Consider the following 15,425-nt stretch of genomic DNA (forward strand, 5'->3'; position numbering starts at 1 on the left):
AGCTTCACTTTCCCCACCAGAGGATAGCTGGATGCCCACCACCACTATGCCACCCAACAAAAGCAATTTCATGGGCTGGTCTTCAGGTAAGATTAAAATCTTTCTGTAAATGCTGGGGACAAATGCAGTGTTTGTTTAGCATAAAGCTGAATTTAAGTGAAAAGTGTCATGAATAAGGGTTAATATGCCAGCTGCAATGAAGGACTAATTATGTTGAGGTAGGTGAAGGGAGACTCAAAGAAAGGGTCCATTGTTTCTCTGAGCAGTAGTACCCTCCCATGTTCTCATGTCCCTGTGCCTGTTTGCAATGCTTGCCCACCCAAACATTTATGCAGCATGTTTGTGGAAAGCCATTTTAAAGCACCAAGGGCGTTGAACTGTTTTTATTCCTTTTGGGTAATGTATTTGGACCTCTCTTTCTAATCATGAAATGAGACATATATTTGTAGAAAACAAAGGAGGTTTCCCTCTCCTACCCCATGACTCCAGACCTGAGCCTTTACAAAAATTAAAGGTACATGAGTGTATTTGGTTAGGATTTTTAACATAACCTTCTTCTTTTGTTGTCAGTTGCCTTAATTACCTTTTCTCCCTATCTGATGCAGTTTAGAATTGTAGGAAGCATGTACTTTCTTCTGGAACAGAAACCTGACTTTTTTTAAGCTTTGGCATTGACATAAAAACACCTGGTATGTTAGTGGTGGTATTTCATTACTTTTGCTCCCATGCTCAGGAGAGCACAGAAATTGCAAGGATAATGCAAAACCATAATTAAAGCTAAAAGCAAACTGAGAGTCTGTCAAAGCTCAGAAAACTTTCCAATAAAGTTCACATTTTTATGGACTTGTTATTTTGTACAAATCCATTTTCTTCTTTCCTGTCACATCTCCAAACCTTTCTGTAAGGAATCACCATCTCTTTTTCCCCTCCTAATTTAAATTCTGCTCTATCTGTTTGGAATATTAGGTATGCCTTAGCAGTAAAATTATTTTAATGATGTGGCTGAGTGCTCATATATATTCAGGCAAGCAAACATAAAATGGTCATTCTTTATATTAAGGGTCTATCTATAGTTTAGAAAAGGTAATAAATGTTAGATTGAAAGCATAGGTGGCACAAGTAGAGGATGGTGTGTATTAGAGGTTATTAGCTCATCAGCTGAAGGTGCCATAGATGGCTGCAGGCCAAACTTGGAAGCAGCCTGCAAAATGGCTGGACTCTGTAACAACTGATTTACTATATACTAACATGCACATTAACTCTTTATCAACTCTTTATGAAATATATATGTTTGGCACCCAAATGACAAGTAGGACTGTAAAAAGAGACGTAAAATTTCCTTATGAATGGCAGTATACTGGCTCTTATTTTAGTTTAAATGTGCAATAGGATTTGTAAGGGTCTTGTTTTTAGAAGTGGCACTGTGCAGTGGCTGCCTCATTTCCAGTCAGAATTAGGCCTCTAAATCTCCTGAATAGTGTTGAATAGGTTGCTCTCCATTTCATTTACTGTTAGCCAAATGTCCATTTTAATCCCACAGCTTTTCCTACAATGTGTGTGTGTCTCTGCATTACCAGAAGCAGCAATGGGTGTAGTGGGGGAGCTGCAGGGGTGGCAAGGATCCCACTTGTCTCAGATTCCAGGAGCTTTCCATAATGATCATCTTCTTCCTACACTCCAGGATAAGAGTAATGCTAATAACTGCATTATCTCCCATGTCTTTCCCTGTGAAACAGAGGAGGTTTAGGTACTGGTGACCATGGAAGGATTTGGGGTTTCTCAACCTGCAACCAGCTGCTGCAATTTGCAATCGTTGAAGAATTGCCAGAACTGAGGCAGGTAGGGATCTTTCAGTGCCCAAGCAGAACCACATGTGCCTCAGCCACTCCTCAGAGCTGCCAGGCAGCTGTTCTGAAGGTAGGGAAAGAGAGCACTGCTTCATCTTGTTGCAAAGTCCAGTGCTCTACTGCTAACAAATTGTTGGTTTTTTCTTTCTTGTGAAATGTAGGGGTTTTTTTGTAACTTAAGCCTGTTATTTTTATCTTGTCCACCTTGGAAGTGGAGAATAAATTGCCCCCTTCATTTTTCCTTCAATCTTTTACGTAGACGATTACCACTCTTATATCTCCTCTTAGATTTCTGTCTACTTGTAGTGGTTGTCCTTGTTTCATGGCTTCATTTGTTCCAATCAGCAGGAAAATTTCCTTGCATGAAGTGGCTTTGGATCAGACCCTTTGCTAGATAAAGCTCTGTATTGAAAGCACCATTTTAGTAGTTCAGATGTTACATATTGGGATGGCAAGCATGTGCTATTTAAAATTGTGCTCAATGGGCAACAATCTCATTTGGAATAAAGAAGGGTTATGCCCAGGCTGCTAACAATCATTATTTCTCCTTAGCTCCACAGCCCTATTTTTTTCTATCTGTTTATGATTCCTTACAGTAAACACTGTAATTTTTTTAAATTATCATAAACTAAGCTTCTATTGACCAGGGACAGGAAAGTCAACATGAGAATGCATAAGGCTACAGAGTTAAGACTTGTAGGTTTTGTTTACTAATAGAGTTGTTTGTCATTAGGTGTTTCCAATAATGGCTCCAGAAAGCATTGACTATTTCTATGCCTTCCATTCATTTTATAAATTCAGCTTATCAGAGAGTAAGAAAACAAAGATATGGAATGGTCTAAATGTTCCTGGGTAGCTTTACTGATTTTTTCTTTTTTTTCTTTATTTTCTTTTTTTTTTTTTTTTGGTCTAGGGTTTTCTGCTTCATGTGGGCTTAGGTTTTTAGGGAAAAAAAAAATTGAATAAATGCAAAACCAGTTCCCTTTCTTATTTTCTTCTGTAATTTTTTTCATAACACAGAGAAATAGAGAATAATCTCAAAGCAAATGATAGGTTTAGAAATTAAGTGGCAAAAAGTTTAAGGATCCCTGATGAACAGTCACCTTTCTCTTGGCATGGCTGTGTAGAAGAGAGAGGTTGCAAGGGCTCTTTTACCTATTCAGTCTGTGAGCAGTAGGGTCTCTGTGGTCTTTGGAGTATGAGATGTGATGAGACACTGCTACAAGGAGAGATTCAAACCCTCATAGCTGAAATTCAGGAGTCACAAGATCAGTTTTCCTTTTTGTACAAATGTTCTTTGTTTTTGTAGCGATATCAGTAACCTATATACTATTTTTAGTGAGCTGAACAGAGCTTCTACCTTTATTCCCAATGGGTGAAAAGCAAATTTTTCTTAGTCCTGGAGAGTTCAGGAGAACATGAGGCTGAGCAAGTTTATAGACCAAGCTGGACATGGTTGCCTCTTGCAAAGGCACTAAATAAATAAAATTCAGAATACTGGAGTAAAAGTTATAAAAAGTGGTTATTTAGGTTATGGTCCACAGTCTTTATGTGACAAGAGCTGCTGAGAATAGATTAATATTTCCAGACCTAGGCTCAAGTTGCCTTGGGATAAGAAGATGGAGGAGAGTTTTGCTAATTTCCTTCTGTCAGAGCTGGTTTTTTGCCTCTGGGCTTTTAGAAATTCTCACAAGGATAGGTCTCTGAGAAGAAGCTCTATATTATATGGGTTGCCAGTCTGTGTCTGTGAAGAATGACCTCTTAGAGCACCTTATGAACACAGGGTTTGGTAGATATTGGTTTGATTGGCACTCTCTCTGACTTTATCCCTGCTGCGTCATTCAGGAGGCGAATGGTTTGATTTCAGTCTGTAGCCAAGGTGGGTTGCACAAAATCTGTGATGCACAAATGATATTAGATAAGCAGAGAAGATTCTGCATGTGAATTGTTAGCCAGGTAGCAGGTATTTTGCTGAGACTTCTCATTTCTCTGCCTTCATCAACATTAAAAAGTACCTAGTAAAGTAATTCAGCAAGAACTGCTTTAAGTTCAGGATCATGCAGATGCCTGACTCATGGCTAATTAGGAGTGCCCACTGGGAACATTTATAAAGGTACCTGATGCTGTTGAATCTCTACAGTCCACTAGGACAGCAGCACAATGCTGGATGCATTGAATCCAATTTAATTTTATGTAACTTAGACTGAGATTTCTCCCACTTCACTAGATATGATTACTGTTGATCAGAGGTTTGAAAAACTAAACCAGACTAAAAACATTAGGCTTGTCTTTTATACCTGGCTTGTCTTCACAGTCATCAGAGGAATATATGCATATTAGTGGAGTGGGAATTAGTCCTGTTTTATGCTAAAAAACTCAGAGATGGGGGAGCATTTGGAAGTTATTAGCTTAAGTTTGCCTTGTACATTCACTTTCCTGCAGCCAGATTGAACATGAAATGATTTGGCATGTGTTCCTGATCCTCTGTCATTGATGAATGCCACTTAGTGACATATTTGCATGATATTTTGAGCAGGATAAATGGTTGCTTGAGTCTTTTTTGGTGGCTTTGACTTTGGACTTTTTCCAAAAATGTAGTCTTGCTGTTGTTGTAAGTTCACATTGTGAATGTTATTTCCCACACAGTATGGCACAAAGTCCTGGTATTATTTATTCAGGTTGCCCTTTGCTGTGGCCTGCAACTTCTCTCTGCCTGCTATTCAAGCACTGAGAGAAGAGGGGATGTGAAACCTCCCAACACTACCCCCTCTTTTCGTGGATTTCTGGGTAGGGTGTGAGAAACGTGCGAAATGAGATCTTTAAAGAAGAACAGTCGTATGTGAGGAGAGCAAAATTGCCCTTTCTGAAACATGAAAGCTGTTAAATACATGTAGCTGGAGGGAGCCCTGCTGCATCTCCTCCATGCTCACCCAAGCACCAAGTGGCATCTGTCCCTAAAACTAACTGATCCCTATCTGACTGTTTATGACTCCTGTGCCACACTCATTATTTATTTAATGAAACATCCCAGTGAAACAGAAGAGCCATTCATAAGCCCCTGACAACAAACAATCATGAAAATTGCCTTTGAATTTCCCTAATTTGCTTGTAAGAGTCAGAACAATGGAAGAGAGTAATTGCAGTTATTAAAAGAAATTGCTGCAGGCAAAATACAACCCATTTTAAAACTCAAACCCAGAAAAACAGAAAGGGGTGCAAATTGCAAAGCCCACCCAGTAAGATGCCTCATGTTCCCTACCTCCTTTTGCCTGTGTAATGAGAGACTTCACCTTGCTGTTTTATTTAGCACTGTTATTGAGGAGGAGAATCAGAGCATTTGCTATCAGCACAGTCAAGCTGTGTGTGGCAGCGCCTCGCCTGGCACAGCCACTGAAGAGCTGCTTTCTTCCAGTCTGCAGCCTGCCAGTGCAAAAACCTCCCTCTCTGGGAAATAAGTGTATTGGGAACCAGTAGGAGGAAAACTCACTCTAGCATCAACTGCTCTGCAGAGAGGATTTTAACTCCTCCCTGGGCATGAAGCAGAATGCTTATGAAACTAAGAGGCTTTTCGAAACACACCTGGCTTTTGGCATCACATCACCCCTAACAAGGTTTGTTTTCCTTAGACATTTAGAGGCGGATTTTAATGAATCTGGGTCCCTAAAGGTGTGTCTGTAGAGCTCTGGGGATTCCTGTGGGTGCAGACCCAGCTGACTTAGCACATGGAAAGAGGTGGTGAATTGCTGTGTACCCTTGGCCGTACAGAAAATCTGTAAGCAATGGCAGAACAACCAGGGCTTTGACTTTTGTGTGCCTGACTTCCCTGTGCAAGTAAGAGTCAGCTCCTCCACCAGTTAAACACTGCAGCACTAAGCAAAGTGATGCTTAAGTACTTGCAGAAGTTGTCCCTCAGAAAGCAGGTGGCATTGTAAGGGCAGTCTGTGCTTCATACAAACTGCTTTTGTCCTGGGCAATTCAATAGAGCTTTGTCCACTATAACTGAGCACGGGGGTAACTCTCATCTCTGAGTACAAATGAAATGTGTTTGGCTCTCCCACTTTTGTGGAAGAAGATAACAGAACAAAGGATCACTGCAATTTGAGGGCATGAACCCTCATTTTCTCTCCAGTCCACCTAAATAAAAGAGAATTTCCTGTTGGCCTGTGATATTCCCTTCTGCAAGTCAAAGCCTTTTCAGTTCCTACTGCAAGTAGTGGCAGTTTACTCACAATTTTTCAGCTGCATGTGATATCCAAAATTGGCTGCCTTGTTGTAATGAAAAGCCTGCCAACACGGAGGTCCTTCCAAAGAAGCCTGGCTATTGTCAGAGAAGAGAAAGCAACTGTGCTAATACTCCTGCATCACTGTTTCACTTCATGCTTCGCCACAGGAGCAAAGCAAGGCAGTGGAGACCACTGACAAGTGTTTACAGAACGTGGCTCTTTGACAAAAATGATTGTCAGGCAGTGACTATAATAAAACATTAGCAGGAGATAGTGGGCTTTCTTGGGTTTTTGTGCCCAGGCAGCTGGCAGTCTTAATTGCTCTGAAGAAATAGAAACAGAATTTCATTTTCTTCTCTTGTTATTTGAGGATGTAAATCATTCAGCATTTTACATCCATTACTCTCTGCCTAATTTTCCCTTATCAAAATAAAGGTGGATGGAGCTTCCTTTTAGTTGCCTTTGCTATACACATTGAGTAAATCCACTAAATATCTCTGGTTTGCATTGATTTAATGTGAGTAAAATTTCAACTATATCCAACATCCAGTATTGAAGTTGTTTTGCCAGGTAAGCCCAAAATATTAAATATAGTCAGTTTGATCAGTGTTATTCAAGGGAAGTTGACAATCTGTATTCATAGCAATTGAATGCTCTCAGGCACATAGTGTGATTCTTGGGGCTGTTCTGTGCAGGGCCAGGAGCTGGACTTGGATGATCCTTGTGAGTCCCATCCAACTCATAATATTGGTTGTTTCTGTTATTTTAAACAGCTTTTGTAAATCCAAACAGACTCCTCCATGAATATTGGGGATGTTAGTTCAAGTCTATGGCAATCAGAGGCTGATTTAGGAATACTGTAGTATTCCTAGTTCTTACTTCAGCTTGCTGAACTATTTTGTTGGCTTGGATATTTTCACTGTGTTTTAGTCTCATGAGTGGTTTTTATGGTATTTAATTTCCTTAAATATCTTGGCACAGATAATTTGACACAGCAAGTAGGCTCAACAAGTCACCAACAAAATGTTTCCTCTTTTCTGGATAATTCCTGTAGTTGTGCAGATAGAAAGATAAGGAAGAAAGCAGAGCAATTGTATTTCAGTCTGCAACTTCTACCCCCTCTCCTTTGTACTCTGAAATGTTATTTCTAGAGTTAATGGACAAAACCCTGTTTTCCATTTAGAGTTAATGGACAAAACCTGTTAAAAGTGAGCAGAATAAAATAATGGAAGAATATTTTTGGAGGCAGAGATTCTTCTGTCGTCCTTCCCAGGTCTATAAGAACCTTTGCTGATTGACTTGCTGAGTGGAGGCAGACTTTCTGTTCTCTCTCACCTTCTTTTGTATTTGATCAGAAAGCTTCACTGGGGGAACATGAAGGCACGTGGGAAAGCCAGACTATAGACTCACACCTTGTTTGCAGTGCCTTTGCTGAATGCACTAGCTGGGTGATCCAGAGCTGTTATTTGGAGCTTCAAGCCACAGCTAGACTTGCTATGAAGCTGTTCAGTGAATGTCTTTCTGCAGAGTGTGAATTTTCCTGTGCATGTAAAGTGAGAGGTGCTAAAGGGTGGTGGCTGCTAAAATTCACTTTGTGTTGTACAGGGGTAGAAGACAAAGCAGTGGCAGCTCAAACCCGAGAGTAGGACATTTTTAGTTTCAGGAAGGGCAGTTCACAATGTGTGTGATTGTTGTTAAAACAAAGGGTGGCAGTTTGAAGTGTGCAAGGAGATAGTTCATATAAATCTGTGGAAGGTACAGGGTACAAATCAGGCAAAATATTTCCCAGCAATATTGTTGAATTTAGGGACTGCTTTGGGAAACAAAAACAAGCTTTGGACACCTTGGAAATGCTTATCTCATCTTTCATAGAAGTGGTCATTTCTGTAAAAGCATCTAACAAAAATTTTATGGCAAATAAAAGCAGTTAGAAAGTAAATGCAGCCCTCTGTCTTCCCATATTAATGGATTCACCAGATTCTCTTCAAAATTGCAGCCTAATGTATGTTACTGCTTCCACTGCACCTCAGCCACTAGAAGTTACAGCTCTTGACCTTTAAATGTTAGGAATAATAAAATTCATTATGAACAAGTAGTCAATTAAAAAATAAATGCCCCGCTGGTAAAACTGAAAAGTAATGTTTTGAAATACTGCCACCTTCTGATCAGTCTGGGATGGAGAACTGAGTTATTAGGAACTTTACAAAAAAATTTTATCAACTGAAATAATTCTGTTCCTGATTTTGTAGTGTTAGAGCCATGTTGCACCATTTGATTTGCAAGGCCAGCTTCCACTGAGACTACGTATGTGAGACTACATATACAGTGATGTAAAGAGATGAGGAAAATGCAGTGTGATTTACAAGAGATGGGAGAGACAGCAGCACACTTGTTTGAAGTGAAGAAAAGCACTTAAGCATATTATATGTGAATTTAAGGATTTACAAGCACAGAGCCTATGCCTAAAGTTACATGAGCATTAAATGCACTACAGAATTGCAGCTAAAATGTTGGTATGACCTGCACCTGGTGTAAGTCTTAGAGAAGTTGACTTCCCTACTCTTCTGTAACACCTGTCTCTGACATCAATATCTCCATGAAGGGTTAAATTTTTTTACCATTTTACTTTGTTACCATTCAGATGTTACTCGTCTGCATACCACCTTTGTGTATATTTTAATTATCCAGATGGTGTTTTATGTGCCCAGTCCCATGTCATTACTATATTACTTAAACTTGGCAGTGATGCATAGAAATCACTTTCCCCAAGCTGGCTTTTTTCTTGCAAAGTTCATCCAATTTCAGATTTCAAAATGTCCTTTGTGTTGAGGTAATATATATTGTGTACCTAAATGACTTGCATATAATTTTATATTCCCTTGATAGGGAAAGCCAATTTGACAAGGAAAATGTTTAAAAGAAGCAAAAAACGACATAAAAACTAAGCTAATGTGCCCTTAAATTTATAATTTCAAACTCTGAATTTGAGTAATTTAGGTTCTTGTATTTCCTTCAATTCTCTTGAATTCACCCAGGTGAATTTATTTATTGGGCTCAAGTGAGGTGAGGTGGGGATGCCTGTGTCACCTTCCCACCTGTGAGATTCTAATGGGCCAGGGTGATGCCAAAGTTCTGACTGACTATATTTTACCAAAAAGGTGCAAAGAAGATGTGTTTATATAGTAAGCACAGAGGGTTTTTTTTCCCCAGTAGAATGGATATTTTGAGATAGTGGCTGAGAAAGAGAATCTCTCCTTGAAGTGTCATTTGGGATGGTCACAGGACAGCAGCAGAGGGAGAGTGTGACTCATTTTGAAGTCACAGCGCTGCTGTCTTGTGAATCCATCCCCTATTACAACTCCATCTTGGCAATATTTTAACTTATTAGCTGATTTCAACCTAATTTTAGAGGGGAGGAGTCTTGACCATGCTGAGTTTCTCCATGCTTTCTGAAAACATTAGGTCAAGTAGAGGATTGAAACCTTATCAGTGCCCCACTAACGAGAAAACCTGAAGTCTGAGCTAAGCTGTATGACTGTACACCAGGGGATCCACATGCTGGAGAGATGTGCTCAATGAAAGAACTCAGAAACGTCAGAAGCTCTTCTGTTTGCGTAATTACTTGTATGTTGGCTTTGATAACTCCAGAGCAGGTAAAATGGCTGGGTTTAGCCATAGCAGCTGAATCCTGCAGCAGGATTTGTACTGCAGTCTGGTAATGGCAGGTGAATGTCAAACTCTTATGCACAGAGGGGAGTGCCCTGGAGATGAAGCCCCTTATGACCTTCAGTATGCCTTTTTTTCTAATTAAAAAGTGAAAGCAAGAGAGGTTTTCTCATTAGAAAGGTGAATAGTCTTGACTCATGAGCACTTAATGAAGAACATGAAGCTGTGCTGTCATTCCAAGATGTATATTTTCCTTCCTGGTTTCTAAATATGTTTTTCTTGTTTCAGTTTAATGCAGAATCATCTCTTCTGCTGAACAATAGAAACTTCATCTCTCCATTTCAAACAAGGGACTATCCCACAGCAGTGTTAGAGCTTCTTCACAGAATCTGCTAAACACAAATGACAAGCCACACAGCAAGATTTGATAGCAATCTGCAAGTGTTTTTAAAACAGATCCTAACCATATGTACAGTGTACCACTTCTGCTGTTGTATATGGAGCTCAGGAGAAAGCAAGTAACATAATTGCCTTCAGCAAAATTGTCAAACAAGGAAACCTTTTAAAACTACATAGAAGGGGGAACATAATGAAAGCCCTGGAAGGAAGAGGCTAAGAGAAGAAAAACTGGCAGGGAACATTAACATATACTTTTAACTAGTCTTTTCACAGAGAGGAGAATGACCCAGAGGCTTGACTGCTGTAGCTCTTTTTTTTCAGTAAAAAAATTTTGTGTGTGCTGCTGTGTAGCAAAGAACTGCTTATTTCCCCTGTGTTATTTTACGTTTCAGTTTGGACAAGCAAGAGGAAGCTTTATTTAGCCTGTTGAGTCCAACCCCACAGTAATAGAGCACATAAAACTTTCAAGAAGTGAAAGGCATGCTGAACTTACATTTCAGATAGTTTTCAGGATAACTCCTTGGCTGTTATATCCATATGTCATAATAGACATAAATTATTAGAAATTATTTGCTACAGTGTGCAATTATATTAGGTCCCAGGGACCTTTTAGACTGGATTTATGAAGAGACATGTTTCCTGAATGTTTTTCCTAAAGAAACTACAGATTCCAGAACAAATCAAGTTTTTATGAAATAAGGACTTTGGATTTAAATTGCTGACTGATACCTAAGGGGTAGTGAGTGCATCCTCCAGGGGCAATTAAGGATAACTATCTGTAAGGATAGTTGCAGCTTGCAGCAATTCCTGCTGGAAGTGGGAGGATATTTTTTGCTTATGGCATATGCAGATGTTGCTGAGTAGCAGCCACTTTGGTTCCCTTCCTGCAGAAGTGTTGTGGAGAAATGGCTCAGGAGTGAGAAGAGCTTAAAAATCTTCCATCTGGGTGAGCTGAAAGCTATGAATCAAAATTGTCTTTGGGTAAGGAAAGATGATGGTCTTTTGGGCCTTCCTGATTTAATGGAAACCTGCACAATTGAAACAAGTATCAGTTACTGTGGTAGTTGTCTGCATCAGGGCTCTGTGCTACCCTGTGGCTGTTTCCAGCTTTATTTACTCATGGAAAGTGCACTTCATCCCATTTTTTCCTCAGCCCTTGTCTGCTTGTGTTGTAAGCACAAGCATAGCACATTAGGCAGCTCACAGATCATATGGAATAGAAAACTTTTTCTCCATGAGATGTAGATAGCTTGCTCTGAACATTGAAGATTTATAGGTCCCTTTTCCTTTCTTTTCAAGCTGCCCTTGCTATTTGAGGACAAGTCTTGCATCAATCCATAAATGTCATCTATCCTGTGTTTTAACCAGATCCTAAGTTCTCATCTGCTCTAGATGGGCTCAGGTGACCAGTTCTGAATCCACAGACCTCAAGACTGTGGGCAGCCTGAATCCCAGGTAACTCTGGAAAATAAGAGTGCAAGACAGCAATAGGCAGGGCTTTAGCCCTTTGTCTAGTCGGCGTTACTGCAGCCAGTGCAGATGAAATTGTAGCAGTCTGACTTTTTGAAAACTAAGAATCTACAGTGCACTATGAGTGTGATAATCACAGTAACCTGGTCCTGACTAGTGGGGGAAAGAGTGTGATAGGAAAAGCTTTTAGTACAGGGATGCTCGAATAGAGGAATTCTGTAATTAACAATAATGACCAGCACAGGTGACATTTCTTTGTAGTTAATAGCTGCTGGTGTGAAAGGCCCTGAGGCAGAGCCTCAAGCTGCTAAGCTAGCAAGTGAATTGCTAGATTATTTGACCTGCAGTTCATTCCTAATATATATGGTGAAACCCAAGGAAAATGTTCATAGGCAGTGCTTCTTGGGCTGTGTGGGAATGCCAGCAATTTTGTATTTGGGATTGAAGGAGTTTTCTCATTTTGGCAGTAGGCTATGCAACTCTTTAGGAAGATGCAGAACTGTAAGCATCACTTGCCTCTTCCAGAGTTGAAGCAAATAAAGTCTTATGCACCTGAGAAAGTGTAAAAATTTATAGCCAAATTCTGCAGGAGGAAGATTATGGAGTTTTCTACCTTTAGAGCCATGAAAATTGACCCACGATAAGTAGTTTGACTGAAAAAACAGTGGTATTAAAAGAGGTGATGGCACCTGGGCCATCCCTTTTTGTACTGTCTCAATTTCTAGAGATTGTTTTTCCAACTTTTGTAACAAAAATGGATGGAACATGGTAGATGGTTCTGGATGATTCTGCAGGCAAGAGAAATGGGGCTAGTGACCAGGTGTTGTGGTTTGACACTGGCTGAATGCCAGGCATCCATGAAACTCACTTACTTTCAGAGTAAGGCTGCTGGAAGTACTTGGGTGTTTTCTGCACTGCCATTCTGGGAAGGAAGAGGTGTTAAAATGATTTTTTGGAAGTTTTTTAACTGTGCTGCTGTTAGGAGGAAGAAACCAAATATCACAAAACCAATGAAAAGAAAAGCCGAGTGCAGTTGGTTTTTTGCTGCAGTTGGTTTTTTGCTGCAGTTGCAAGTGCTTTTTGTGTTAGTAATGTTTGGCCTCATCACAAAACTGTGCTGTCATCATCTCTTGCATTCTCTCCATTCTCTCACTTCACCTGCATGGCTTTTACTATGCCTCTATTCAGGGTTCTGTGTTTTAGAGAAACCTCACCTATGAACCTCTCTAGCTGGAGCCCCATGTGCTTAACAGCTGACATACCAGTTTGTTTCTATGGAGTGAATATTAAAATTAATGTAGAAGACTAAACCTCAAAGACTAAATTAAAATAACAAAAGAGATATTACTTGCTGAAAGGAAATAAATGGACAAGATTAAAATATAGACCATGAATTAGATTTTCCATGGAGCTCAACTTCTATTAAGCAATTGTATAAACAGAGGCACTGAAGGGCTTAACCTCTCTGTGCTCCCATGCTTTTCTGTGGGAGCAACTGGCATAGATAGTTTCTAGATCTGATAATTTTGCAACTTTTTATTCACTCTTGATTAACTCAGCTGATCATTAATTGATGAGATGCAGACAGTGGCAACAAGCACAGGTGGCGTGACCCTAGGAGAGCTTTGCTGACATGAGATGGGGTGACTGGAGTGGGTCCCCTCTATACACCAGGGCTGAGAGTGAAATGGGTCCATCAGCATTGGTGCAATCTTATCTTGAATAGTCCTATCCCTGCTGCTAGCCCTGAAAGTTTTAGCAAGGGCTGTAGTTTCCTCAAAAAGCATATATTTGATTGTTTTCCTTAAAATGAGCATACAGTTTCTTTCAGCACCTTTCAGCTGAGCCCCTTGATGGTTTCCAGTATGATCAGTATTGTGTTAATGCACAGCAGATACAGTTACGCTTCATTTTTTTTGCAAGATCAAAACAATGCCCAGGTTGTGCTGGGGACTGTGACTTAATTCCCAGGTGTTACAAATCTGTTCCCTCCAGCTTGGGGGGATGATGAGGAACAGTTCTCTCTCCTGCTCCTCACAAAACAACAGCCACAGCATGTGGGACTGTTTGGGTAGGTATGATCAGTTCCTGGTGCCATGAGAAGGGGAGTGTGCTGGCATGGATCAGGTACGCTTCACCTGGCAGGTATTTCCATGAAGAGCTCAGATTCTTGGATGGTTTGAACTGGATAAAGGTAATGTATAGGAAAGTACAAGTCCCTTGGTCCCTGTTTGCATGGCAGTAACTGTTAATTTCAGCTAGTGGCTTGGGAAGCAAAGAAAGCATGTTTTATTAGGTAGTTTATATTAGATAGGCACAAAAAAAGGAGATGAACATCTGTAATCATGCAGAACTGAGAAATGCAAGTGCTGGGCAGCCTGTTCATCCCTAGTCTCTCCATTCTGCCTGCTTCTCAAGGTGTATTTGCAGTGGCTCTGCTGGAAATGGGTGTAAAGGTAAATGGGGAATAATATCCTATAATCCCCCTTATCTCACTCACAAAAAGCTAATATCAGCAATAAATCAACCCTAGGTCATCTCATGTAGTGGGTAATTTTGTGCTCCCTAAAGAACTAAAGCACCATCTAAGTCTGAGGCTGAGCTCTAAGGAAATAGGTATTTAAACACATGGATAAATAAGTACCCTACCCTGTAGTATAGGCATCAGCAATGACCAACTATCTGAGCTCTGCTTGGCCTTGGTGGATTGCTTGTTTGCTTGCTTGATAAATTATCAGAGATGTCTTGGATACAAAAAGCTGATGCTGGGTCTCTTATGCTAGGGAGAGCACTTCTGCTCTTACAGTGCAGAATCCCTGGTTCCAGTTACCTGAGCAGTTTGGCTGGTGTCTCCTTTGTTTGAACAGTAATAATCAGCAATGCTGAAAAAATTAAAAATACTATTCCTGTGTAACTACTGTAGACCATAACATTTTCTGACAGTGACTTCACCCAGTCATACACTTAGCATGTCCCCAGAAAGCCAAATTTTCAAAACTGGTATATTGTCCATTAAAGGCTGTTGCACAGCAATGAGCTTGATTCCAGGTGGGCAAATTATATCAGCTTACCTCATTTTAGATTTTGGTGGAAAAGGCACTCTGTGAAGATGCAGCTTACTAAATTATCTCTGTGAATCTGCAGGTGGTAATCTTTGAGCGTGCTGCCTGCCTGACCCAGTTGTTAATATAGCCAGTTAAAGGCTGATGTCTTCAGAGGAATAGCTAATCTGTCTCATTTAGCAGGCAATGTGTCAGAGCTTGTATGTGATATATCTGACATGGTGAGTGGCATGTCTGACTCGGCAGTTGAATAACATTACTCATTCTGGAATATATCTTCTTCAATAGAGAATATAAACACAAGCACACATTTATATTTTTTGTTAGCAGATGATCGAGCACATACCAGAATGAATCAATCCTATTCAGTATGCAGAAGGGTTTTTTTTTTTTACTCTGTACATTATTCCCCTCTCAGGACCATTATTTTACATATCAGTTACTTGGATGTATTCAAAGCCTTAGGGAAACCACTGACTTCCAAGAGCTTTGGATCTTTAAGCCAACCCAGCCATTCAGCAGGCAACATAAAACATGGGTAAAATCTGTTTTGTGTCTTCCTGCTCTGTGGTCCCATGAGATGTCCCAAAGAGAGCATTCCTCTCTTTTCCTTGCCAGAAAACTGTGCTGTATTTACTCTTGAATAAGATGAGCTGGGAAATTCATGGCCTTGAAACTGATACAGTCTACAATTGTGTTTCTTCCACCGTCTGTTGTGGTGTTGTTTTGTCTTTTTGGTGCTGTTTGGTTTTGGGTTT

The sequence above is a fragment of the Molothrus ater genome, chromosome 4 (genome assembly GCF_012460135.2).
Source record: "Molothrus ater isolate BHLD 08-10-18 breed brown headed cowbird chromosome 4, BPBGC_Mater_1.1, whole genome shotgun sequence".
Classification (NCBI taxonomy): domain Eukaryota; kingdom Metazoa; phylum Chordata; class Aves; order Passeriformes; family Icteridae; genus Molothrus; species Molothrus ater.